Source organism: Lepisosteus platostomus, chromosome 7, assembly GCF_059453375.1.
Source record: "Lepisosteus platostomus isolate fLepPlt1 chromosome 7, fLepPlt1.hap1, whole genome shotgun sequence".
Lineage (NCBI taxonomy): Eukaryota > Metazoa > Chordata > Actinopteri > Semionotiformes > Lepisosteidae > Lepisosteus > Lepisosteus platostomus.
In genome coordinates this window covers 7,339,666-7,367,068 of record NC_142617.1, presented here as the reverse complement: position 1 = coordinate 7,367,068, position 27,403 = coordinate 7,339,666, and the positions used below count along the sequence as shown (strand labels likewise).

The following is a 27,403-nucleotide window of genomic DNA, read 5'->3' as shown; positions in this document are numbered from 1 at the left end:
AACTGAAGGGATGGTGGTGTACAGTGAAACCAGGAGAGTGTTAATTAAGAGACAGCCTTCATATCCACTCGCAGACTGCATGTCTAATTAGCACAGCTGACCTGGCAGCTGTGGGGAGTTGGCTCTAATGGATGCTGTGGACTATGGGCCAGCTGATCCCACTGAGACACTCCTTGAGTGCCTCCTGCTCTCTCAAGCCTATTGTGTCCCTTCTGAAGCACACGATGAGCAAACAGGGCACTGCTGACAGGAGCCCTGCTGAGGAGGAGGCATCGGACACCACGTCCCCCTACAACAGCTGGAATACACCAGGGACAGGGTTCACTTTTCATAATGGATTGAAAGGTTTAGTCATCCACAAACACAATCCCACCTACGTTCAAAGAGTGAGAAGGATGCATCCCATGTGGAAAACCAATATGCTGCATTATGCATACTGTATGAAATGTTTGAGACCCCACAGGGCAAAGACCTGCCTTCTGAAAGGCTAGACTTGCATGTCGTGATAAAGGCTTCACCAAGCATGGTGCTTAGAATTAGACTGTGAATCCTTGTGAATTCCTAATAAGCCAACGCAGGATAATTAAGTGTGCCTTTTTGAGCACATCGTGCTGAATAACTAAGGTAAGGAATAGTTCTAAACATTAACTCTTATTTTTAAGAGGGATGTGAGAGGAAACATCATGCATACAATAAAAAAAAAACACTTGGTCCTTTTCTAATAGTAAGAAGGTCATTTTGCTTCAGATCATTGAGTCTTTTTGTAGTGTTAGGCAAAGCATTACAGAAATTGCTAAAAATTATCAGAAACCTGCATGTACATTGATAACAGCATCAGCCAGCGCTGAGTGTAATGTGATCCAGCAGCACAAAACTCCAAAGAGTAAATGAAAAGGTTTTATCATCCGCATATTGACTCTGTTCTAGAGTCTCCATACGCTTCTCCCTGATTGATTTATGAGACACTTAATTACCTATTAAAACACAATTAAAAGCTTATTTGGAAATACATGAAAGGTAATTCCAGGAGTAATCCCCATAAGACTCCGGGACAGTGAATAAAGACAGGACAACAGTGGGAGGTGTCTGAAACATTTTTCTAGCAGTAGTGGACTGCTGTTCATCACTGCAGGGCTCACCTACACTGTGGAAAAAACTCTTGTGTTGAATAGGATGTGGATAGTTAAAAGTTTACTAGATCATAAGGGCATAAACACCCCACTTGACAAAATGTGGTTTAAAAATAGGTATAAGTATATATCAATGTATTAGTTCAGGTGGGTAGCTGCGTCAGCATGCGTAGGCTGCAAAGGAACAAGTAATAGGTTTATTCCATGCTGGGAAAAAAAGAAGAAAGAAAACACAACGTTTCGGCTGTGGAGTCTTCTAGAACATTGTGTTTTCTTTCTTCTTTTTTTCAGCATGGAATAAACCTATTACTTGTTCCTATATCAATGTATATATACTCTATATTTTTTCTTTTAAAGTATAAGCCGAATCAACCACAGTGCAGTTTTCAGCTCCAGCGACTAAACTTTCTGTTGATTCATCTTGCTAGAAATCCTTCAGTGATGTCTGAAGGGAAAACTCACTTGACTCTAACAACAGTCAGCCCATGGTTATGACAGCACAGATAATATCATTTTGTGTTTGTTGGAAATTTAAATATCCCCGATGTCCTCAGTCCCCTTTCCCACCATTCCTCCTTTCTTCACAACACGCAGGGGCACTTGATTAGTTGTCTGTCTGCCTGATAAATATTTAAAGACATCTGTCAGGTGCCAGGAAAGGAGACCCTGTCTTCAAACAAAAAGTAATAAAAATGAACTTCAAAAATGGAATTTATTGATTAGCACTTTTCTTTATTACTTCCATCTACTAGATTAGCTGGAGCAATTAATATAAATCATTCTGTGATAGCCAGTCGCCACTGTGCCTCCCTCATGTGTCCTCCTGCATATGAAACTCCCATCCCCCACCGACTAGCTTGTCTGGGATTCATAAGAGAACTTCTGCTCTCTATTATCATCTCTGGTCCTGTTAAGAAACTTAAGAGGTTCTACAGAGTACCTAGTGCAATTTCAAGTATAGGTTAATCAAGTAGCTCCATAACTAGATGTTATTTTCAGGAAGCACTTAGCTACTCCCATATAATAACATCAATAAACGCATGGCCCTTGATTGCCAACCAAATGGTTCTGTGGCTTGCTCTTGTGCTATATATATATACATAATTTATCTGCTCCTGCTTAAGCAGTACATGTGACATTGCACTCCAGGGCTCAAATAGACAAGTGCAACTTTTCCTAAAGTTTTCAAGGAAAGCTTCGTGGTTAGCTTGCAGGCCACCAATGAATATATTACAAATCCCCAAATCACATGCTCAAGGCCATTACCATTGAACTCCAAAAGAGAGCTTCATAAGAAAGGAGTAACGATACACAATATTTTGGCACAAGCACATTGTTCCACCTGCATTGAATATGTTAAGCTAGGCATGCCCCAGAAGGAACAGCATGGCACAGCACAGTCACGCAGTGCTGTCAGCTACTGTTGGTAAGGATGTGTTTTCTCGAGTGCTTGAATTGAGAAACAGCACATAAAAGTCTGAGCATCAAAGAAGCATGTTGCTGTGTATCTAAGTGACCATTTACTAAGGAATGCATTTTAGGATGTTATTGTGAGCTACTTCAGTGGGTGAGAAATGTCTTACCTCTTCAATATGAAAGTAGAATGTTGTATTTTAAGGTTGCTTAATTGCTGATATATTCTGTTTTATGGATTTTTGGGGAAGTAAAAAACGCATATACTATTTTCTCTTAGTAGAAACTGCCACTAACATTGCCATTGTCCACGTATTCTTTGAATTATCTTCTTTCACTGTGCTGTATGTCAGATACTCTTTTATGAAAATGTTGTGAAAATTCAAGATTCAGTTTATCCACATCTTCATTAATATGCAGTATTTTGTAATTAATAAAAATACTAAAGGCATTAAATTAGTCTCAGTTACTGTTGCTATGAAAAAAATATAAGCATCGTGGAAAATGTACAGTAAATACAGAACCAATGAAAAACAGTAATGAGCACTGTGTTGTCTTTTGAAATGAATTTCAAGATTAAATATGCAGAGTGTGAAGTATTTCCCATAAAAAGTTTCTTCATTACGTGTCCTCTTGGAATTCACATGCAAAGTATAATTGAAACAGACAAGTATTATTAAAGTACAAAAGTCCTATGTAAATAGACTCCCCCTGATTTTGCATAAGGGACTATACAATTAAACATGAAATTTAAATACAAAATTAACTTGATGGAACACAAAAATGCTAAAATAGCTGGAAATGTTGTTGTTTAAGTCAAGTACAGTGTATTTTAAGGTGATAAAGTTCTCGAAAAGGGATACATAATCTCTTTAAAAACACAGGAATCTTTAAATTTCATTTTTCATTTGGTTTAGTTTCTAGTCCACATCACATCCACTAAACGGCCTTGCTCTGTAATTATCATTACTTTGTAGCAAGGGGGGATACCTTCTTGTATGAGGCTTTAATAGTAAATGAGGGAGAATTCAAGGGAATTTCCAAAGCTGATAGTGTGGTGCACCATGGCTTAATCTCCCATCTGTTTAGAAAGGATGAAATGTATGCCCGAGACAGCAGCTACCCATCATGTTGTGAGCCCCAGGACACAGAATGGCTATCCTTAAATATTCTACTATCCCATTGGATCGATCAAAAATTATGATTAATTAAGATGCCATGGGAGTTGTCTTTAGTCCCTGTGGGACTTGCTGCGCTGCTGAAATTGTTAAATCAATCTGCACTCTGAGACCTACAGATTTGGTACCAGTCAGGAATGGGATTGAAAAGTGTTAAATATGTATAATAGGAACCTCAGGCATCATGTTTTACAGGCTGAAACTCTCTGTCTGTACATTATCATTTTAAATTTGAAAAAAAAAAGAACAACAATGTTTAGCTTCATTATCTGTTCATTTGCCTCTTGGTGAAGATTTTTCACGCAGCAGGTGAAACTGCAAAACTGCAAATTTCAACACCAGATTTTTATTCAGCCGTTTTGCACAGAGCGGCTTACTTAAATTTAGATGGGTGGAGCCTTTTCTTTTCATGAACTACACTCAAATTCTGTACCTCAGTCCATCCCCACTTTTTGATAAATTGATATGTTTGTGCATTGAAGGTGCCGTGGAGAGTACTGTTAATAGCACATGAACCCCTTGCTCTTCAGCATTTACATGTTCCCACTTGGTCAGCTTTTAAGATCACATGGCCTCAGCTTTCATTTTTACGCTGACGATACTCAAATATACATCCATACCAAACCCGACACTGATGTGGCTGTCTCTATTCTATCTAATTGCATCTCTGACATAAAAATTTGGATGACTCAAAACTTCCTTCATCTTAACTGTGACAAGACTGAAGTCATGCTTATTGGTACCCCCCATCAACTTCGTAAAGCCAGTCCTGTAACCCTGTCTGTAGATGGCTCTGTACTTGAGCTCCAATCAAAATTGAAAAACCTTGGGGTTATATTCGATTCTGGCTTAACATTCGACCCACATGTACAGCATACTGTCAAAACATCTTTTTTTCACCTTAGAAATATCGCAAGACTACGCCCTATGCTATCATTAACTGTGGCTGAAAAGCTGATCAACATATTTGTATTCTCTCGAATTGACTACTGCAATGCTCTGCTCCCTGGGGTATCTAAATCTACTCTGAACAAGCTGCAGTATGTCCAAAATTCAGCAGCCAGAATCCTGACCAGATCTAGTGCAAGTGTTCACATTACTCCTATCCTGGAGTCCTTGCACTGGCTTCCGGTCAAATTCTGCGTAGACTTTAAAATCCTCATGCTCACCTACAAGGCTTCACATGGCTTGGCACCTCAATACCTGTCTGAACTTTTATCGCCCTACTCCCCACCTCGCAACCTCCGCTCTTCAAATTCTGCCCTCCTTACTGTCCCCCAAGCCCGTCTACATTGTATGGGCGACAGGGCCTTCTCCTGCTATGCCCCCAAGCTCTGGAACTCCTTGCCCAAGGATATTAGAGAGTCACCTTCTCTAAACTCCTTCAAATCCAGACTCAAAACCCTCCTTTTCAGAAAAGCCTTTACTTAACTGGTTCCATTCTTCACCCCTCTGCTCTTCTTAATACCATCTTCCACGGTCTCCTCTATTGTTATTGTTGTATTGCTGTAATTATAATTGTGTCCTGTCTTGTGAAATTTTCTTATTTATTGTTGTAGTCTTCTTATTTATTGTTATTGTCATCCTGTAAAGCGCTTTGAGAAGCCACCTTTAAAGGCGCTATATAAAATAAAGTTTATTATTATTATTATTACTTTAATAGAACGTTGACTGATTAAGAAGGTTTCACTCAAAGATCCTTTCTCTACTTCTAAGGAATCCTTGCAGTTTGATGCTGACAGTATGAGTGAGCTGTCAAAACAGCTGTGTTCCACTAAGTAATTTTCCACTGAATCCAAATGAAATTGGAGAACTGCGAGTGAGTAGCACTCACTGGAAGGTATAATGTTAAGACAATCATTTCACAAACATCTCTGTTTTTGAAACTGTTATCTTTAAGGTACACGGAATGATTGCGAATGTATACAACATATTTTTGCTTTCAAACGCTTATCGGCTGCCACGTTCCATCCGTTCATTTTCTAACTGCCTCTTCCAATTCAGGGTTGCAGGGGGGCCAGAGTCTATCCCTGCAAGCGAGAGGCAGAAGGCAGGATACACCCCGGACAGGACGTCAGTCCATCACAGGGCAGACGCCAGCATGCTTTTGGACTGTGGAAGGAAAAGGAGCTGTAGCGCTTTCGGGTTCACGTGGGTATGCGCCCTCGCTGCTCCCACCTCAGGTCAGCCCTCCACCATTGGGGCTCGAACCCAGGTCTCCAGCGTCACTCAACAGGGAAACAGCCAGCTGAGCTAAAGGGACACCTCCCCTCAGCCCGGCGGCTGAGGTCCCTGCTATTCACAGGGAAGGGCGGTGACATCACCGCACTGGCAAGCCAGCTCGCACAACCTGTGATGTCGGCCGTATGCGTTACAGAGCACAAGGAGGAAACCCACATGCACACAGGAAGAACATACAAACTCCACACAGATAGCACCCCAGGTCCAGAATTGAACCCAGGTCCCTGGCACCACACAGCAGCACCTTCGCACCACCATGCTACCGACTGCCATATTCCTTGTGTGAACATAAAAAAAGAAAGGATTCATTTCATTTTTCATATCAGATTTTCCTGTTTAATAGTAATTGCTTATGTATCGGAAATGATCATTATTGCATTTGTGTTAGATGTTATCCTTTCAGTGAACGGAACATTATTGTTATCATTACCATCACCCTATTGGCAGTGAAAGATATACTGCCTGCACATGCATTCTGGGGTGTGGATGAAGCCATGCTATCCAAAAACACTCACCTCCCATAAGTTATGCAGAGACTATAACGTTGATTTTAAAAAAGGAGAGGTTACGTTGAGGCATGATAAGAAGGTAGTAAAAGTAATGACAGAAAAACACTCTCCCCAAGCCTCAGTGCATTGAAATGAGATCAGGATGGTATAAAGACACAGTGCTTCTGTTCTGCTAATATATGAAATGTTTCAGTGTTTTTCTTCAACTTTTAGACCAGCACATCTTGTTTTAGTATGTATTTACTCATTTCATTCAGCAAATACTTGTGCACTTACCACTAAAATGAGATATTTTTTTTAGTTTTTTAATGTGCTGCCAGAGTTCTGCCAGTCATACAATTAGTAGTCAGTGCTTAAAGCAGAATAAGCAACAGACAGCAGGTTATAGAACACTCTAACATTCCCTGTGACAGAGTGTACAGTGATGTGGTGAGGTCCTTATTGTGGTGAACCTCATCTTTCACATTTAATTCTTAGCTGACGGATATGCAGGTGTTGTGACTTGTTTTCTTTTCAATTATTCTTCTGCAAGTTGCTGAAACCTATCCATGCTGTGAGCCCATATGCTTTTTTATTATTTTCTCAAGATGGGTGTGCAATAAATTCAGTTCTTTACTGTTCTCAGTGGACTGATTTTAATAAAGGCACTTCATAATACTTCTGGAACCCCAGACAAAACAGGTTCTTCGAGACAAATTGCACAAAAAATGTTATATTGATGATATAACATCAATATAACATTTTATTGGTGGATGTACTGGAATATTATCTATGCAGGGCTAGAATCTTGGATGTAAATAGTCAAACAAGATGTCAGGGTGATGACAAATGACTGCAATTAAACTCCACTGAAAATGTTCCACATTAAAAAAACAATCTTTATCTGCACCACATTCACTTTGTGAGTGAAATTTGAGAGCACTTAAAAATGAAAGTGCAGCAGTTATGCAGTAATCTAGCTGTGCTCTGCTGGTAATGTTTGTCCCAATTTATTAAATGTTGTCAGAGGAAACTAGAAACTGAGGGAGGACAGGAGTGTTTGTGGCAGGAGTGTTTCTATAAGGCATCACCACATGCATCCAGTTGTGCATCTTCACCTCCCTTTGATTTATTTATGTCATCAAACCGTGTTTTCTGGATTAACTTTGCTCTTTGTACGACTCAGCGTTGGCAGGCCCAGGCTGAAATGCCGCCTCATTTCAGGAAATAATCAAGTGAGCAGAGTGCATTGCAACATTAAGAAGTAAGAATGACTAACACGTCAGGTTTGGGAGTGGATGTCCCTATAAAAAAAAGGCAGAGCCTACAATCAGAAAATAAGTATAGTGTTTGATTCAACATTTATAGCTCCTAATATCTGCTACATAAAGTATTGCAAATAGCATGCATGTATGTTTATGATGCATATTTCTTTTTTGTAACATTCCAAGATTGAAACGGAACAATAAACTTAAAACTAATGAATTTAAAAACTTTTCATCCTTAGATTAAAGGATCCCAATCTGTACTATTATGTTATTCTTTGACATCAAATAAACAGATTTCTCAGGCTTTTCATTACGGATCCAATTTAATTTGGTTAATCACCAGATACCCATGGCATGACACATTAAAGGAATTTTGCTGTTATTTTATATCTAATATTAATAACTATTTACATAAATGCGATGTGATGGGCTGTGAAAGAATGGGTATGTAGAACATTAAAAGACGTTAGAAATACATTTTGTAGAATAAAGGATGAGCTGAAGTTATTGTCTCGAAGATCCCCTGGAACTTAAATTAATTGATGAGAAGACAATCCAGTCCTGGAGTTCATTAAACTGGTTCAACAAAAACTTTTGCTGAACAGGGAGACAGAGTGAGGGAAAGTGATGGATGTCTTCCTTTAATCTATCTGAGGACTTCATCAGTTATGCAGAGATTATATGCTTTTTTAACAGACACAGGTAGATTTATACTTATTACTGCGAGATTGGTGAATAATTAAAGTCTCTGCCCTGGGAGATGATATGACTTTTAACTCAAAGCATTTGCTTTCTGGTGTAAAAAAAAAGTAACATTTCTGAACATGCTTTGCAAAAATATGACTTTAATACTAAAGCAACAGCTGAGGTGACCTTTAGTAACCTTGTTTACATTAGCAAATTCAAAAGCCCAATGGATATATCTGAGGGTTTTTTTCAAATAATTGAAGATATTGTATACAAGTTAGAGTCTTTCAGAAATGAACCGTTTTAATTTATGGTCACTTGGAAATAAAGAGGTTTTCTTTGACTAAAAATTAGTCAGGGCCCAGAGAATTTTGTCATGATGGATTTGTGGCCCTTGAGTGGAATGTGACTAATTTTGGCAGGGCTAAACCCCTGTTTTGTTTGAAAAATTGCCACAGGGGCTTTGAGATCTATAAAATGGACAAGGCTTTGGAGAAACCCCTAGAAAGACAATGCCGTTCCTGTCAAAATGCAGTGGTGTTCAGTGGCATTGAATAGAAAATAACCAGAATAAAAAAAACCCTGTTTTCTATAGTTGTCTAAATCTAGCCCAGAAAAGGTCACTACATTTCATTAGTTACAGGAAATGGCTAATATATTTAATAGGAACATATGAATGTCTGGATTAAAAATACAATATATATCTGACTTGCTCTATCATTATATTTGAAAATAACAGCATAGGTCATCTAGGAATTTTAAATGGCCTGTCAAAATGTACACCTCCTGTATCTGGAGACAGAACAGGAGACAGGGGAAAGAGATGGCTTTCTTTTCAAACCCATGAAAGTGCTTTGTTTGTGCACAAACATTTTTCAAACAGTACATAAGGCTGTGGTTAAATTGACATATGAAAATTATGTTCATAACAACAAGCTGGCTGTGTTGAATAGAAATTAAATACAAATGACTGGTTTAGAAGTTTATGCCTTCTTGTAAAATATCTCTTTAAGCAGCCTGACAACCTACTGTACTAAAGTCAAGAATAGTTTCTGCCCACACAGACTTCCAATAAAAATGCATGGTGGATGTGCAATTTAAACAGTTAAAATATTACAATAATTTGATATCTATTATTAATTATGTTCACGCCTTAAGACCTCTGACTTGTTGGCGAATGTTTTGCATGCTTGCTGATCCGCATGGCATTTAACAAGAAACTCACTGCATACAAAGGAGCAGCAATTATCGAAGCTGTTCAGACTGACACAGGAGGAACTGCATTTTTTAAAGTTTTTATTTAATTGAACATCTTATCTGCTACGGAAATACTTCTCACATACTGTTGCTGAATTGAGTAGATGGAATGTATCAGATCTTTCAATGCCTACTGCACAAATATGCTATCTGCTTACAGGATATATTCTCTGTCTTTACTCATGTTTGTCCCTTATGTTAAAGACCATTTAGAAACATGATAAAAAAAACAGCTTCTCCAGTCCAATGAATAACAAAGCTATTACAATTCTCCTCTCATTTGCAAAGTTATGCTCTCATAACAAGTGGACACCTGTCTGTACACCCCACCTGTACAATTGGTATGCTTAGATAAAGAGATAACATTAAGATTCTGGTGTTTTCACCCCATAAAAGACTATATGCACAGTGAGGGATGAATCCTACTGTAGAGGCCTGCAAGTTCAACTCAGTTCACAGTACAGTTTATGAAAATACAACCTGCTTATAAATGCACATATTGAAGAATGCTTTTATTCAACTTTTAATGCAGAAGTCAACATAATTCAAACCAATTCAAAATGAATTGGGCTTTTAAAACGTGTTCTTGTTTACTTGAGGGTGTATGTATACATAGGGTTTCAGAACTGTTACATAAACAAATGAAAACTTGAGCAAAATAATTGCCAAATTTTTCTGTTCTGTGCCATGCACATGCGATTACAACTTGGTACAAAGCTGTTTTCTTGGTGTGAAATAATTCCAGTGCTTGCAATAAAACAGGAAGAGTTTACACAACAATCATAAATAAAGCCATATAAAAATAATCTCTTGTGTGCTGCATTACTTAGAATATTAGTTTCACCTTGGTATTTCATCGTGTTGACCTCTGTTCGTGACTCTTTTGCTTCCCAGCACACAGTGGTAAGACTGAGCACATCACGAAGAATACATTATTGCCAATTAAAGGCTCCTCAGAGAGAGGACATACTGTACTGCATGCCCTCACTGCAAAAGAAAGCAAATGAATGACCCTTGTCTGTGTAGGCGTTTCAAAGAAAGTTCTTTTCTAACCTCTTGGTCTTTGTGAGGGAGGGGTCACAAAATAAATTTGCCTTTCTTAGGATTCGAGATTTGAAGCCTCCTGAAGACTTCTTCTGAAACTGCTGAAGGGTTGAGAGAGGGTGCCAGCCTGAGAAACCGTGTAAACCTGTCACTGCAATGAATGAAAGAATGTTATATGCTCCACACTTGGCTGCTCAGTACTGACAACTGTTCTGGGGTGGCCGGAATGACTGGGCATTCACATGCCTTATGAGCATGTCACACACTTCCATAGAGCATTTCTTGAGGGTGTGTCACTTGATGGATCATTTTTTGAATAGGATTTTTCTTCTGGCTGGTGACATAGAATTCTGAACCACACATGTCTGCTGATTCCAAGCATCAGAATGCATTCACTAGCACAGACAAATGCCCAGCCCCATTTTCCTGTAAGGAAACTATTTAAGGTCATCTTATGGCACTACTTGAATATTCTCTGTTGGGAGGAAAAGTCTTATCATACAAGCTTATCTCAGCATTACTAAAATTTGGATGGGATGGTTTCTCTGGATTCCAAGCTGCTATCAACAGATATTTAAACATTTATGTTTTTAAGGGCCGTTCTCATCTGTAACACAAAAAGGAATGAATGATATTTAAAGACAACAGACATAAAACTATTAATCAATATATGAAATGATATAGTCTTACAGAACAGGGTTTATATGGAAAATCGGAGGTATCTGCATTACTCATAGGTGCTGGTATCTTTTGAAAATGTGGGAGAGAACTGTAAAACTTGATAAGAAAAGCCATGCATAATTCATCAGGAAACCAGATAGAAAGATTTTTCTATAATCCATTTCACTATTAATGTGTTAAAAATGAAGAGGAACAACTTATTTTTATTTTGTTAAAGTACAGAGAGGTTATTTTAAGTGCACATAAAATTGTATGTCTGACGCTCACATAGAGTACTAGTCATCAGCTACTTTTATTGTATGAATCAGTGCCTTTATTTGGAATCCAAGACATTTCAAATGTCTCCTGCTTTTCAGTATGATCCCATTTTATTAGTTCCACAGACAGACCTTCTCCCCTCTGTAAATGACTTATCATCTCAAACATCTTGTTCTGTATTAGCCAATACTCTGTGTCAGAGGGCACAGACTCTACATCAATAGACTCATTGCTTCTCTGACTTTTAGGCAGGTCATCTGGTCCAGAGCACACAAGATCACTCAGTGTATTAGAGGTATTACCCAAAATATTTATCGCAGCTGCCTTGAAGGTAATCAGGAGCTGTTTATGACCAGAGAAGGAGAAATGGAAAAAAAGCAGAAACATTAATCAGCTTTGTGTTAGAGGAGATGGCTCCCAAAGTCTTGTCACCCAGACTGTGGGTGTGAGCTAATGCCCTGGCTTTTTGTTTTTTTAATTTGTTACCTTCCTCAGAAGCCACCAAGAGTGATTAATTTTCCTAAGGCTGAGCGTTCAAGAAAATTAATACAGCTCTGTATTACAAGGTAAACTGACAAAGTATATATGCAGGAAGCCACATTGTTAGATTAGTTTAATATGAACAAAATAAATTGGCTGCTGATCCCTTGTGAATTACATTATGTTCTTGTGATTGATTGGTAAATGTTATAATTACCGTAATTTTGTAACGTGCACGATTTGCTTCATCGCATTAAATGGATTTGCAACATTTTCAGCTCTAAGATGTGAACTGTATACTCAACTGTTTTGAACAAATGAACACAGCTCTACACATCTACGACTAACTGCAGGCATATTAGGTAGCGGTTGTGGTGAATTTAGGACATGCTTACATTGCATGTTGGCTTTATTTTTTACTGGAGTTGTTCTCAATAGAATGTACTAGGTTGTTATCAATAGAATATTTTAATACTGACAGGTTTTTCACAAATTTAACATCGAACTTGCTAAACCTCTTTGGACATACATTTCATAAGGAACTACAAATTTAAACAGATTCTCTAAAACCTTTGATTTGATAACTTAGTCTATTGGAAATAAAAAACATAATTTAATAACATTTTGGTGTATAGCTTCTTAATTTTAGTTCTCATGAAACTAAAAGCAGCTAAAATGAAAAATAAAAGCTTCTTTAAGAGGTGATTTTTATTATTCTTCTTTTTTATTGCTTCAGTAATCCTTTCACTTGTGTTTAATCATGAATGTACAGCAGCTTGGGGGGCCACCCTGTGTATAGGCTGTTCCTACACATTACTATGCCCTTTTGCTATTTTGGTTTGTGTTGCTATTTGTGTAAGACACTTAAACCAAAGAGTAGAGAGTATATTCGGGAAAATGTAAGGAGAATTGCAGCTACAGTACATTTTGCCTCCTCTTCGGACAAAAAAAAGCCAGAGACGTCCCTCTTGTCAGGTTCCACACTGAAGTGATGAGTCCAACACATTTGCATAAATCAAAACAGGGACAATGGCACTGCCAGAGCATTCGCTGCATCAATCAACAGATGAGCTTTTGTGCCACCTATTGTTGCAGAATTGTCAAAATGGCACAGATACAGTATAATGTGAAGAGCTGGTCCACACATTATATTTGCATATAGGCTATTACTATTCTGTCACTGAAAGAAGATTATAAATGATTCTGCCCCAGCTGAGGGCATGTGAATCATGAGATTTTTTTAAAAAAAAACATTTCATTGCTTTATTCATTATGGAAATTAAAGGCTAAAGTTGACTTGGAAAGGCTAATGAAGCAATCCTGACACCAAGAGACAAGACTTAAAAAACTGCCATTAAAGGAACCACAAGCGATATTTGCAGAAATTAAAAAGCTGTGTAGAAACTGGTAATAGACTGTAAATACTGTATATTTAAGCTATCAGTCTCAATTTCATGACATTGGGACTTTCTTTGCATTCCAAATATAATTTAAAAGCAGGAAATATTGAACACTAGTATTTATATTGCAATTGTATCATGTTTGTAGTGTTTCAACCTAGTACTCAAAGATTTGTCTTTGATTTATGCCAAAAATCCACTTTGACCTTTTGCAGTTTGCAATTTGCTCCTATAATATAAGAATATAATATAAAAAACTTTTAGTTCATCTTTTTTATTGTTAAAATCAAATGAGCCATAAGCAAATTTTTTTCAACTTATCTTGAGTCCATCTATGAAATACAGCCTCTGGTACAGAGTTACTGACAGTTCTAGATATATATCTTCATCATCTCTACCAGAACCGCTCAGCATTCACAGCCTGTCAATCTTTGTGCCTGACAGGTACTGTCATCCTAGTGGTGAGGCATTTTGATGTGGAGACCCTTAGTTCCCTGCAGAGTACCTTTCTTTTCACAGTTGCCCTCCTGTGTGGGCAAAACTTGAAAAGGTGAGGCTGGCACAGCAGCCTGGAGCGTGACATAAGTACAGAAGGGTGTTCATCGTGCACCTAATGACCATGGGTCATTAGGAGAATGTGTGGGAGGGCATCACGTCCCCTGCTCTCTCTTTTTTCTCTTTATTCCTTCCTTTCTTATCTAAGTGGAGCTGGAGGAGGGGAAAACTGCAGAGTGTTGGTCTTCCTGTGTACTAGTGATACAAGTTACTGCACAGGTGATTGACCAATGAGAACCCCAATCAGAATTTTAGTATATAATTATACTTGCTGTAACAAAGTGGGACAAACGTATCCTTTTACTCTGTCATTGGGGCCTAGTAATGACATGTTTATGTTACATAACAGTACAACACCACACTGTGGCTAAGGATCTGCGCCTGTGGCTGGAAGGTTGCCGGTTCAAGTCCCACAGCCAGCAGAGGAATCCTACTCCGTTGGGCTCTTGAGCAAGGCCCTTAACCCCAACTGCTCCAGGGGTGCTGTACAATGGCTGACCCTGCGCTCTGACCCCAAGCTTCTCTCCCTGTCTGTGTGTCTCATGGAGAGCAAGCTGGGGTATGCGAAAATACGAATTATATATGGCTAATAAAGTGATCTTACCTTATCTTATACACTAAACAGACTGATATACTAATCAGACACGGAAATGAATGACGACACCTTAATATATTATGCGTTATCTGACTGCAATTAATTTAACAAAGCTTTGACTGCTGTGGTTGATATCCCGATCTCACTCATTGTGAAACGAGTCGCCTTTTGACAGTGTTGACAAGATTCAGTTTTTAAATGGCCATTTGATGGTGCAGTAATATAACTTTTCTGTTCCTGGGTTTTTAAGCAGGAATGTTGGAGGCGAGTGGGAATGTTGCTGTTTTTAAATACATGCACTGCTGAAGACATTGTTGTTGCTTTAATCACTGCAGGACCCCGAGAATAGAGCTGGAGTTGTCATTTCTCAATCACACCCCCAGAACAGGAAGCAGTCTGAATCTGAGCTTCAGCGAGCAAAGACAACAAGTAGGCATCAGTACACTAATGTCTGCGGAGAAGAAAGACACCACTGTTTGTCTGGTTCCATGATATCTGTATCCTTTGAACCCAAACAGGCTTTGCTTCTTTATAAGATGCCTATCTGAGAAGGCAGGGGTACAGTCAAGTGTTTGCTGAAGACTATGAGTCATCTCACTTTTTGGTTAATCCTACTAAAGGTGTAAGACTGTCAGGTATACATATGTTTATCATTTCACCACTTAATTGTGATCGCTCAAGTCCTATGCTTCTTATTTTCTAGAGAATAAGCAAAAAGTCAATCAAACCAGAGGCTTTTCTGGCTCCTTAACAATTAAATGCAGACAAAGAATGCCCAACTTTAAATTTCAGTCACATTTCTTCAGTGCATAATGATATCTGTCTCAATTAATTCTGCAGTACTATCACCACATGGCATAATCAATACATTTGAGTAATTCACTGGCATTTCTGAAAGGGAAATGCAAAGCCTCTCTTTTTATCAGTCAAAGGTTCCTAAAAATGCTTTCCAAGTGTTCTCCTTGAAGATGTCTTTTGAAATGCTTGAGGAGGGTCTATTTTTCATCCCCTTTGCTTTTTGCCGGGGAAATGTCTAGCTGTGTCATGGCTGCCTTCACTGGTGTGAAGTCCTAATTAGGGCACAAGAGGTAGGAATTCACCTATCAGTTCCAAGCTTCAAATTAATTTCCTCCAGTATGCCAGCAGGCTTGATAGTGAAATTTAAAGTTCAAACACTGGCAAGGTCTTTGCTGTGGGCAATATTTGTTCAAAAGGTAGACTAAACGTCTAGTGTGAGCTGAAATTCATTACTATACTGTAACCCTATCCGTGTTGTAGTCAGGAAATAACACTGCACATGATGTTTACAACAGTGTGATGCTGCTGACTGCTGTCTTGTGAGATGTATGACTTCCACTGTGTCACATTGCACAAGGGTCAGGGGTGTGGATATTAACGTGTTATTTCCTCATTTATATCAGAGCCATTTCCTAAATACGCCAAACATTTTTTTGGTCTTAGGTCTACTTTGTTTTTACCATTATGTAGGATGTGTGTCCTCTGAGTTGGCCCTATGCCCTGTCCATGGTATATGCTCCCAGCAGCTTTCTGGGATAGCCTCCAGCTCCTCCACAACCCTGAACTGGATGAAGCATTTAGAAAATAGATGGATTATGTTCACTGAATTGCATTATTATCTCTCTCTACATATAATTATGTAGATAAGTATTCCTTCGGGATGGTACAGATTAGGTGATTAAGAGAGGTATTTATTTTTCTAGAGAGGGAAGAGTGAATTGAACCACCTATTTAAGACATCTTGTATTGCTTTGTGGTAATTTGTAGGGAGGCTTGCATGTTCAAACACAGCCTTGAAGAAACTATTGGTGTAGTAGAGCCACATGTAAATGAGTCATCCCAAAGAGAATGCTCATTTTAAAACATTGTTATCAAACAAGTTGGACATAGAGTTTTCACACCCTTGCTCACCCTTGTACAGAGGAGAGTTGAGTTCTGTAGTCCAGCCCTCACCAGTTCCAATTTTGGCCTACTACAGTATATGTCATTTAGCCAGCTGTGACCAGGACTGGCCAAATGGCAGTCCCCAACTGGCCAAGTATTAATTTTGGTTGGCTTTATTTTGGTCAGGCTTGCTGTGTAATTACCCATTATAAAACATGCCTCAAATGTATATACACTACTGCTTTAAAATCTTATACAATTCTATTTATATTATTCGTTTCTCCTTGTGTATTTCGTTTTTTATACAAAAACATAATTTTTAGGTTAACTGGTTTATATCCATAACAAACATATATTGCATTGTATTGTATTGTTATGGCTGTGTCTAAGATGTTTGCACAGTAGTGCAAGGATATGTGTATATATCCTGTATTTGTCATCAAGTAGACTGAAAAATGTATACAATTATTACTTAAATTTCATTTTTAGAAGTACTGTATGGATGATTTCAGACAATCCCATTGGTTTGAGCTAAAAACAGTATATGAAAAACGTCATTATTCATTATTTTTCCCTATAGTTCGGATCATATAGATTAGCAGCCTTAAGGAAGAAAGTTCAACTAGATAGCTTCCATAAAAGGCTAAATTGTTCTGCAAATGAAGGAGAATGTGAAAATTCAAGAGGAAAGTATTTTACAAAGCGCCCCCTCATCATTAGCCAGAATATTTTTGTATAAGCTTTTGCAACCCTGTGAAAATCAGATGAATATAATTGTAACCCAGACAAAACTCCAGCATTCCGTGCCAGAGTGAGCTATGTATGATGCTTTTATATTTATTTCAAAGTTAATATCTTTGCTATGTTTATATTTGTCTAAATAAATCTGTTGATCTTTGTGAGTTGTTTTAAATCTTACAAAGTAGGACATTCACTGCCTACTTTCAAAGCTTGACAAGCCTATTGAGAAAAAACAGTATGTGCTAATGATGCCTAGATAAATTATTAAACTGAGGACTGGGAAATTGTCTGAAGGGGAAAAAAAGCTTTTTTGTACAGATAAGTGGATGGAAGGTTCAGTAACTATTAAGAATCTCACCTTCCAATGTTAAGGAATAGGGCATAAGAATGTTGCATGAATTACCATCTCTTTAAAATTGCACATACGTAGGATTTCACACCACATTCTTTGAATTTATGTTTTGTAGAACTAAACCTGCAAGATAATGATTTATTTTAATTTTCTCCAAAAATAATTAAAACAATGCAATTGCACTATCTATATCACTTACATTATATTGTTGCAGATTTAAATATTTCCAAAAATTATCTAAAAATATATGTGTGATTTTATTTTAGTCTTGCTGTGATTTGTAATAAATCTAGAATAAATGATGCACTTCCTTCCAATTCATCTAATTCAAAGGAGCCTTTCTTCTTATTTTTCTGTATATTTCTCATAAATTCAATAAAACATGTAGCTGTTCTCATCCATTCATGCTGGCCAGTGCATCCATCAAAAGTAAAATCATTTCCAAGAGCATCAGTTACATCTCTTACCTGCGATTACCAAGTATGGACAGTGCTGTTAATGAGAAGTTGTGATCTTTTATTGAACTGCAGACCAAAATGTTTTTAAGAAACCTTTATTCCATGGAACACCCAGATTAGGCCATTCTTGTCATGTTTTCCTTAACAAAAAATGTGATCCGTCCGCAATTGATCTTAGATATGCTGTCATTATAAGTGAGTACTGATCTTCCTTTAAGCTATTATGCTATTATTTCAAGCTTTATTTTTTGCACACTCTGTAGATATAGGGCACCACTTTATCTTTCAGCCCATGCCTGAATATTAATGCAGCACTCCATTTCACTTAACCTGCTTTAATGACTGCAGCACTACCATATTTGAGACAACACAGAGCAACATTGTTAAAAATAGATTATCTCTTGTGGACTTGTGGAATGAGTACCATTAAAAAACAATTGTTCTCCACCGTGTTCATTTAGCTATCCAGGTTTCTCTGTATCTTCCTTGCTGACTTTGACAAAGATAGCTCTGACAGCTCTAGGGTAGAGTGTATTCTTGGATGAATGCCACCCCAAAGTTCTCCTCTTCAGACGTACAACAAAAATTTTGTCAGAAAGTTCTGATGCAGCTGAAATACCCCGGTTCTTAAAAAGGTAACCTCATGTGGGTTTGTGTATATATACAAGACATTTATTGCTTGTGTATTTTTTAATTCTTTAATTTTTGAGGACTTATTCTCACAGCTGAGATCACCACATACTTATTAAAAATTCGATTTTGGGTCTTCCACAAGAGTAAGCTGGATAACATCTTTACATTTAACAGATATAGCAGACTAGTCCCTGGAGCAGAAAAGTAATCATTTCAACCTTCAGTCAAAAGAAATAAGGACAAATCTCTCCAGCTTCCTGGCTTCAGGTGCAATATGAAATGCAGAAGTAATTAACAGAAAACTTATTTGTTTGTTGCAAAGGGTACAAATTCCAGACTGTGTTGATAACCATACAATAGTCCTGAACTTTTTTATTCTTTTTGATTCCAAACTGTTTTAAACATTCAGAGTTATACGTCATCAGTGTTCAAAGCTGAGGAAATAAATTCACCTCAATAAATTATTCTATATTTGCAACTATTTTTTTATAATTTAGTGTAAATCAAAGGTATCTTAGCTTGCCTGGGTAAAAAAAAAAATGTGCTGAATTTATGTTTTCAAAGTGAAACTGTATACTTTGATTATTTCATTCTACACTGCAGTGCACTTTTATATGACTGGGGATGAGGTTGTTCATCCATGAGGTCTGCTGTTGAAGTAGTAGGAAAGTAATTTCCTCTCATCAGGTTATTTTACTCCTATAAATCCGTTTTGATTTTTCCTCTGTGTTATGATCCTCTACTGTCCTTTGAAATGAAGACAGTGGCATTGTCACATTAGGGGATTGTTTCGCTTTCACCTAAAATTGTACCATTCAGTGGAGAATCTTGATTGGAGGTTAAATGTTGATGGAGTTTGATTTAAAGAAATATGTTTCTGGGGATAGTAAAGGAAAAAGTAGGTTTTTATACTTGGCTGATCACCTACAAAAGGTCCACACCTGACTTTGTGAATCATTATTTTCCTCACTGTACAACAGTGGAAAGCAAGTTGAACAGAAATAGAAATATAAATGTCAAATCTAATTTATCCTTTATTTTACTTACTAAGAGCCTGGCCTGATGACAGAAACTAATTTTCTTGTTATCGCTCTACTGGCATTCAAACATACACCACCAGAGATCAGATAAAATCTAAATGTTTTTCATCGTACATTTGCAAGATTTTAATCACATTAGAGTGTGATTGAAAATAAGAAGCCTGTAGATCATAACAAGACTTAACATATTGATAATTCCCTTACAATAGAGGCCTCCTAATCATTAAAACATCACACACACACACAAATCTCTTGTATTTTACATAATGTTCGCTGTCATTAGCTTTTCCCGTGCATAAATTATTAACATACAGCTATCATGCCAGCTGTTTGGTATATTTTGAGATTTGGTAAGAATCTAGTAAGAATGTTTCTCTCTAACAAAGATGTAGCTGCTTGCAGAACCTTCTTTTAACTTCTTTAACTTTAGAACAGATTGTATTTTTTTGTTTATTTTTATACAACTAGAAAATACTTTATCCATCACACATTAGAAATAAAACTCTTTAGCCATTAAGATAACCAATCTTTACTATTTTTTAAAAATGCTGTTTTATAAAAGGTACTGAGGGGTATGACGACCACATTATACCAAAATATCCCTTTTCAAAATCTAGTTATCAAAGAAACTGGTTTGCTAACCTCTGCTTGTATCAATGAAATCCCCTTCAAGACAAAATGCTCACTCACCCTTAATTCTCTGTCCTGTACTAAGCCCACATGTGCTAGTGTGAAGAATAGTAAGAAGGCATTATAAAGTGCGAGAGTTTCAGCAGACAGGGAAGCATGTAATTACTTTTCATAGTCATTCTGTCAAAGTTAATTACACAGACCGGTTCAAGCTTTAGCAAAGAGTAATCAATGACATTAAGGATGATTCAAGTAATCAGATCACGTTTGGCAATCCAGATCCAAACCAGTAATCAATACCATCACAATGAACCAATAAAAATTAGGATAATGCCAAACGGAGAATTTAGCAGCAACACCACTGATATTTATTAAATATAGTTATTGTTTCCTTATGTTTGTGGAGTCTTTTAAAACATGCTTTAACTTGTGGATTTTTACCATTAAATTCCAGTTTTCTGCTCAGTCTGAGGGTCTCAGGACTCCACTGCCAATCTCCAGATTTTTCAGATCAGCTGCAGACTATAGCTACTACACTCTACCTCAGTTCATTGCAGGACGGATGTTCCAAAAAATAAACTTATAAAGAAATATAGTTTACATAAACCACCTTTAGAGTTCTAAATGCATCTGTTAACTTGTAAACCTATGAAATCAGTTTCATCGTTGATCCTTGACTTTACCAGCATGAAATACTGTTCTGATGATAACGGCCATCCACAATCTCTCATACTCACTGAACCTATGCATATGTTTCATCTCCACTTGGCCAGAATACTTAAGATAGGCCCCTCACAAATTGCCCTACAAGGCTGACAGGTTTGAACACTTATCCATAAATAGTTGTTTTTATACTGTTGTATAAGAAGGTTCTTCTGCTCTTTTATTCCTTCCTCGTATTATTCAGCACTCTATGACAATCATGTACAGCATTAGTACAGATGGTTGTTCCTATTGTTGCTTGTTCTGTTTATTGGTCTAGCTGATGTCAGGTTAGTGGAGAAGCCACTGCAGTATAGTACAAATTAAACAAACCAAATCTGCACCATTTACAGTACAGAACCGACTGTACATTTTCCTGTGCTGGATTGCAAAAGCACAAAACAGTGAAATGTATTGTCTTTTTTAGAATGGGAAACATTTTATTGTTTCTTTTCTTCTTAATAAGAATTAATATAAAATACCTGATTTCCGTTGCTAAATATTAATGTGGGCACATACGGGGTCGGTGATGAATTTCATATCTATTAATTTTTCCACTGTGCTCTTCTGTTTGCACAGTAAATGTGATATTTGCACACTGTGGTTGTTGTTGTTCTTCTTCCTCTGGCGACACACTCATGAAAATCATGAGGTTGCCATCAGTGTGTCTGTCAAAGTCTCACAGCAGCCCAGAGATAATGTCAGCGTGGTCTAGGAGTTGCTTAACATAACCAAAAATTGTTACTTTCTCACCTCTGTGTGTTGTGGCCTGCAGGGTGGTGTTTGCCCCGGGCTGTAAATGTACAAATTGTTTCAGTCTCCCAGAGTCACTTTACCTTCTGTTTCTGCAGTTTTACACAGGAACCCTCAGGTCTAATAAATGTACCATAGAGAGCACATAAGGACATAAGAAAGGTTACCCATGTGAGGGGAGCATTCATGCTTCATCTTGTTCATCTGATTGCTGGTACTGTAATTATTTTTTCCAAGGAAACTCCAAACAAGCTAGACGGGTTGAATCGTATTCATATAATTTCTTATGTTCTTAGCCTTATCTTGTCTTTCATGGGGGAATCGAGCTTAATTGGTTAGATACACTGGCAGTTTGCTCCGTTTTTTGGTTAGAGTTTGTAATATCCATTGTGGCTATCCAGTCAGTGACTGTGCATGCACTTCTTTCTTGCCCTTGGTGTTAGCTCCAGACTACAGACATAGCCTTCCCTCTATACCAGGTTATAAGAACTGGACTGCATTGCAGGAATTTTGGCCTGTTTCAATTAGCCATGCAGTTCAGCTCTCAATCCAATAAACTATTCCTACCTGCATCTCACTTGGTATGCTGTTCAGTGCCTATATCAAGCTGGGTTCTGGCCATAGGTCCTTGCTACTCCAATAGGGTGCATACTAATGGAAAAAAACGAAATAGCACACTGGATACACACCTCCCTTTATTGGTTGGATATTACTCATGAGCGAGTCTCCGAGGGAATGAACCATTTAGATAAATAGAAAAAAAAACAGGAAAAGTAAGAACTGATAAAAGTTAGCCATCCCTCTCCACAGTAAGAAAACAAATAACATAACAAATTATCTGAAATTTATTTGTAAGGCAGGATGAGATAGATTCCCAGAAGGATGTGTTTCTGGGATCTAATCAAAGACTCACTGAGGAGGGAGGCACATTGATTCATGACAATGTGTATTTTAAGGGTTTTGGAGAGAAAAAAGTATTATTATAGAATGAGCTTCAGGATATTACAAGGCTCAGGGTTAATAGATCAGGCAATGCAGTTCCTGTGATATGTCAGTTCATTAATGTTTTTTTTTTTAGCTTTAAAGAACGAGAAGGTCTATTTGGCCATGTATGAGTGAGCGGCATTTAAAAGAGGTCAAGGATTTATGCAAAGTTACCTGCCAAATATCCTTTTCACTCACAAAATCTAACCTTTTGAATCACACATTACAAAGAGGGATTGGGTTGGCTAATTGAATGTGCCTTTGTTCAGTGAATAACACAAGTGATGTCCCTGTTCTATGAACGTGTGTCTGACTTGCCAATAGAATAATAGTTTTTATGCCTATAAAAAGCAGTACAGGTATAATTATTCATGTATTTATGCATGAAAATGGTAATGGACTGCTTGAGCCCAGGTCTGGCAGGTTTTAAATATTCATGTGCTTGCTGTTTGAAAAGGTGGTAAACTCAATCAAATGGGTCCTATCCTATTTATGTTCAGCATCTTTATTTAGAGTATACCTAGAATACCAACCAGAAGGGTCACTGGGTCATAAAGGCTTGTTTGCTTTAAAAGTGAATAAACTCATGTATTTTTAATGTTTAAATAGGAATGCTGCGGTACACCTCTTTTACAAAAACAATGAGTATTTTTTGTCCTTTAAAACATAGTCTCAATTCATGGCAAGCAATATTAGTTCTACCTATTTAATGCAATATTGTCTTTACTTCAGAACTAAACCTTTGGATAAAAACGCATAATTTATGTAATGCATAAGTGCCAGGTCTTTTTCAAATCCAGTGACAATACACTGTCGGAAAGTCACAAGTCACAGTACATTAATCCAAAGGACATTCTGCAAATGCTTTGAATTCACTTAGGGCTTTGCGCAGAGTCAGAAATATCTGCTACAAGTCTCAAGATAAATAAGAACAATGGAATTTAATGGACAAGAGGCCTGTCTCTTATTTACGGAATGTGCATTTGAATAAATAAGATCTATCTTTCCTCTTTAAAAAAACTATTCTCTTTTACATTTTTGGGGAACCTTCCTGATTGAACACACTGCTCATATTTTTACCTCTGAGATCAGCAAGGAGTACAAGAGATGTAAACTCTTCTGTCACGGGAAATAAAAAATGGTCTAGTTAAAACTGAGCTCTTTTAAATTGTTTCGGCAACACACTCAAAGTACAGAACATTGGACCGGTGTGCTTCAAGGTTCAATGAAAACCTCATAAGAAAGAACAAACAGTAAACATCAAAACCAATATGTGAACTTTGTGCAAAAAGCATTTGAAAGGCTGTTGGCAAAATACTTTTTTGTCAGTTTTTATAAATGCCCAGAGACAGATTTAAAGACCTTGATAATGAGCCAGATAATATTCTATGACATTTAACAATTATTCAGTTGTCAGTCACGACTAACACACACATCATACAATGTCAGATGTATGAGGGTCCTGTGGCATTGAACATGTGCTCTGATGCTGTACTCTGTTGAAACAAGAGACACTTTTATAGCCATAAGGAATCATTAAAATATCAAATCTGACTTGGCGTCTTGTGCTATGTGGTAATAGGCAATTCATGGGATACACTTTATTTCCTAGTGTCATGTCTGCACAGGAGAGTCGGAATCTGCAAAAGGAAACTGTTTTCTCTCAGCCCAGCAGGTGTGTAGCAGAAAGGAGCTTGGGAATCGTGTTGACAAAGTGGAGAAAAGGCTGAAACTATACTGTGAGAGTGATATTAATACTGGCCTTGAATAAAAAGCATCTTAGAAAAGGTGTTTGAAAATGTATAAAATGCCAAAAAATATTTAATGCACGATAGGCAAAACTTCAAAAGCATTTATCGTGGTTAATGTCTAAAAATTGGACGGGTAAAGATCCTATGAATATTCAGTGCTAAATAAATCAAATCTTTCATCATTAGATTTTCTACTGTGGTTTAATTCTATGAAGGCAGCATCTTAAAAACATGTGCATCCTCACAACATACTGCATCAGGCCTGAAACTAGACAATTTCAGGTTAATAAAAACATCTTTGAGACAACACAAGAAGTAGTTGCTGTGATTTTGTGCATCAAGGCAGCATCGTCAATTAAAATAGTGCCCACTTTGGACAGATCTTTGGATAAGCAAATCCCACTTGATAAGTATTGACGCATTAGGCAGAGCTAGGCATTCCTTGAGAACAAATGTGACAGTTTCATAGTCCAATGATCCCTACCTAAAGAGCAACCCAACACTGGTATGTGCTGGCACACTGCCTGACATAACGGTTTTCAGCATATGTTGACCATTCTTCACCACTCCCAGCAAATGGTTGCAGTTAATTCACTTATGTGCCAGGAATCAGTTCCTATATTAGAGAAGAACTGTTTACATCATCCATACAATGTGCATTCTCATCGCTGCTTAAGGCAACTGATGAACCCCACTTGCATTTTGCAGTGCTACACATGTCTCTGGAAATAAACATACTCTTCTCTAACTTGTTCATACTGGTCAAACAAAGCAAACATGACAAATAAACAAAAATGGACTACAAAGATGCAGAAAATATTGCAAATGTAAAAGACAAATGAATCTTACTATAATAATGCTAAAAATAAGAAATAATAATCATAAAACTAATAACTGTAGTGATAATAGGGACAGTTAGAACAGACTTATTAACTTAAAAAAACTAAGTTAGGAAAGTAGGCCTTGAGCCAGAGACAGAGAGACTTGGGATCAGATAGGGAGCTCCAGACTCTACACATTGAGGGCTACTTTGTCCTTCCACGAACCCTTGCACACAGAATGTTAAAAAAGCATTTGGCTGCAGAGGCTTACACGGTGACAGCGTCTCTGTGATATACTCTGATGCTATCCCATTAAGTGCTTAGTACGTAGTCAATAAAATCTTAAAATCAATTCCGGTATTTATTGACAGCCAGTGAGACAGATGCCAGCCAGGGAGATCTGTTTATTTAAATTTGATCTCGTTACGTATCTCAAGGGTTGCAACGTTGAATTTACGGTCACGCTCAAAATGAAGAACTATCGCACTGATTTAATTTCCTATCATTAATAACAACTTTGGAAAGAAGAGAATAAACATAACTATTGTGCACATAAAAAAATATAACTCAGAGAACGGTGTGCATCCTTGTAATATTGGAATAGGAGAAACAATAACTAGTATTGATCTGTTAAATAGAAGAAGAAGAAGACAAAAAAATCTATGAAGAGAAGCAAAACTGGATGCAACAAAGCAAGAGTACAACAAATTCAGGCATCAATGGATATTGATTGGGTATATCGATGGAAAGTTGCAAAACACAAGGTGCATATTGATGTGATGCCAGCAGGCTTGGTCATGCAGCTTAACTTTTTCTACCCTTATTGAAAAAGAGAGATAAAAAAATATACACGCAGTGATGACAAAACAACCTGAATAGTTTCCATACATAAAATAATAATTTAGAAAATAATGCAAATATAAATCTACCTTTTTAGAATTTGCATTGCAAATAATGTATTTGATCACAGTAAATGGGTTTAAATACTGGCAATAGAGAGAGAAGGCCTGTACGTGTTACATGCGAATATTTGTCTAGATGTGAAGATTAGACTCCATTCTTGCTAGAAGAATCAATGGTCTAATGCTGGGAATCAGCCTATGGGGAAATTAATAAATCACTTATGAGATGACAAAGCTAAGATGGTGCATGTTTAGATCTTTAAAATATATATTTATATTCTAGATTTTAGTTGTGTTTAATTTACTGGATAGAATTAGGGAGAAATCAAAAACATGCCTGAGGCTGACAAAAGACAATGTTCTATATTGAATACTACTTGCACAGGAGGGGCAGAACTTTCCCAGGCACTAGAGGAATAAACAGATCTCCAGTGCCTACTACTGTTATTCTACCAGTAGTTATTGAGGGGATACAATAAATTATTCAAAAGATATTTTTTAAAAAAAACGATTATTAATCAGGATTATAAAGACAATGAAAAGAAAATAAACTTTTATAACTCATATTTTTCTGTTTGCTTATTTTTAAAGCTTGATAAGTGAAACTGACAACTACAAGTTAATTGTTTTATGATTTATATAATACTTCTTCCTTCCAAAGACCATACAGTATGTGGCCCAATTTCTTTTTTTATCTCTGTTTTTTACCTGGAGCACTTTTTGAACTGCTGACTAAGCTAATGAAATACAAAATGTACTGTAGCTTTGCAACTCTGCTGGTCAAAACTGTGACACATTCTATCCCTGTTCCTGAGCATGCTGCTGTGTTGCTAAGAACTTTTTCACAACAGGTTTTGACTTGTACAGTATGTAGTTTAAGAGAACACCGAACCTGTGTATTCAGTAATTTTGGTTCATCCCCACCTTTAATTTTCATTTCAATTTCCATATATTTGTGTCCATTCAAATATTTCTGCCTGTTTGTGTCCATTTTCCTATCTCCATTAGTGTTCTGCTTCTGCAACATCATAGCTAGCTAACATTTGATGCCTTAGCTTT

The 27,403-nt window shown here is 37.2% G+C and overlaps 1 long non-coding RNA gene across 1 annotated transcript in view; it reads left to right on the top strand.

The window, feature by feature from the left end:
- The first annotated feature begins 1,403 nt into the window (after nucleotides 1-1,403).
- LOC148658048 (uncharacterized) overlaps nucleotides 1,404-27,403 on the top strand; it is a 283,796-nt gene continuing 257,796 nt past the window's right edge. The window contains exon 1 of the long non-coding RNA XR_015940022.1: nucleotides 1,404-1,442. This is a non-coding gene — a long non-coding RNA (uncharacterized LOC148658048). The remainder of the gene's footprint in view (nucleotides 1,443-27,403) is intronic.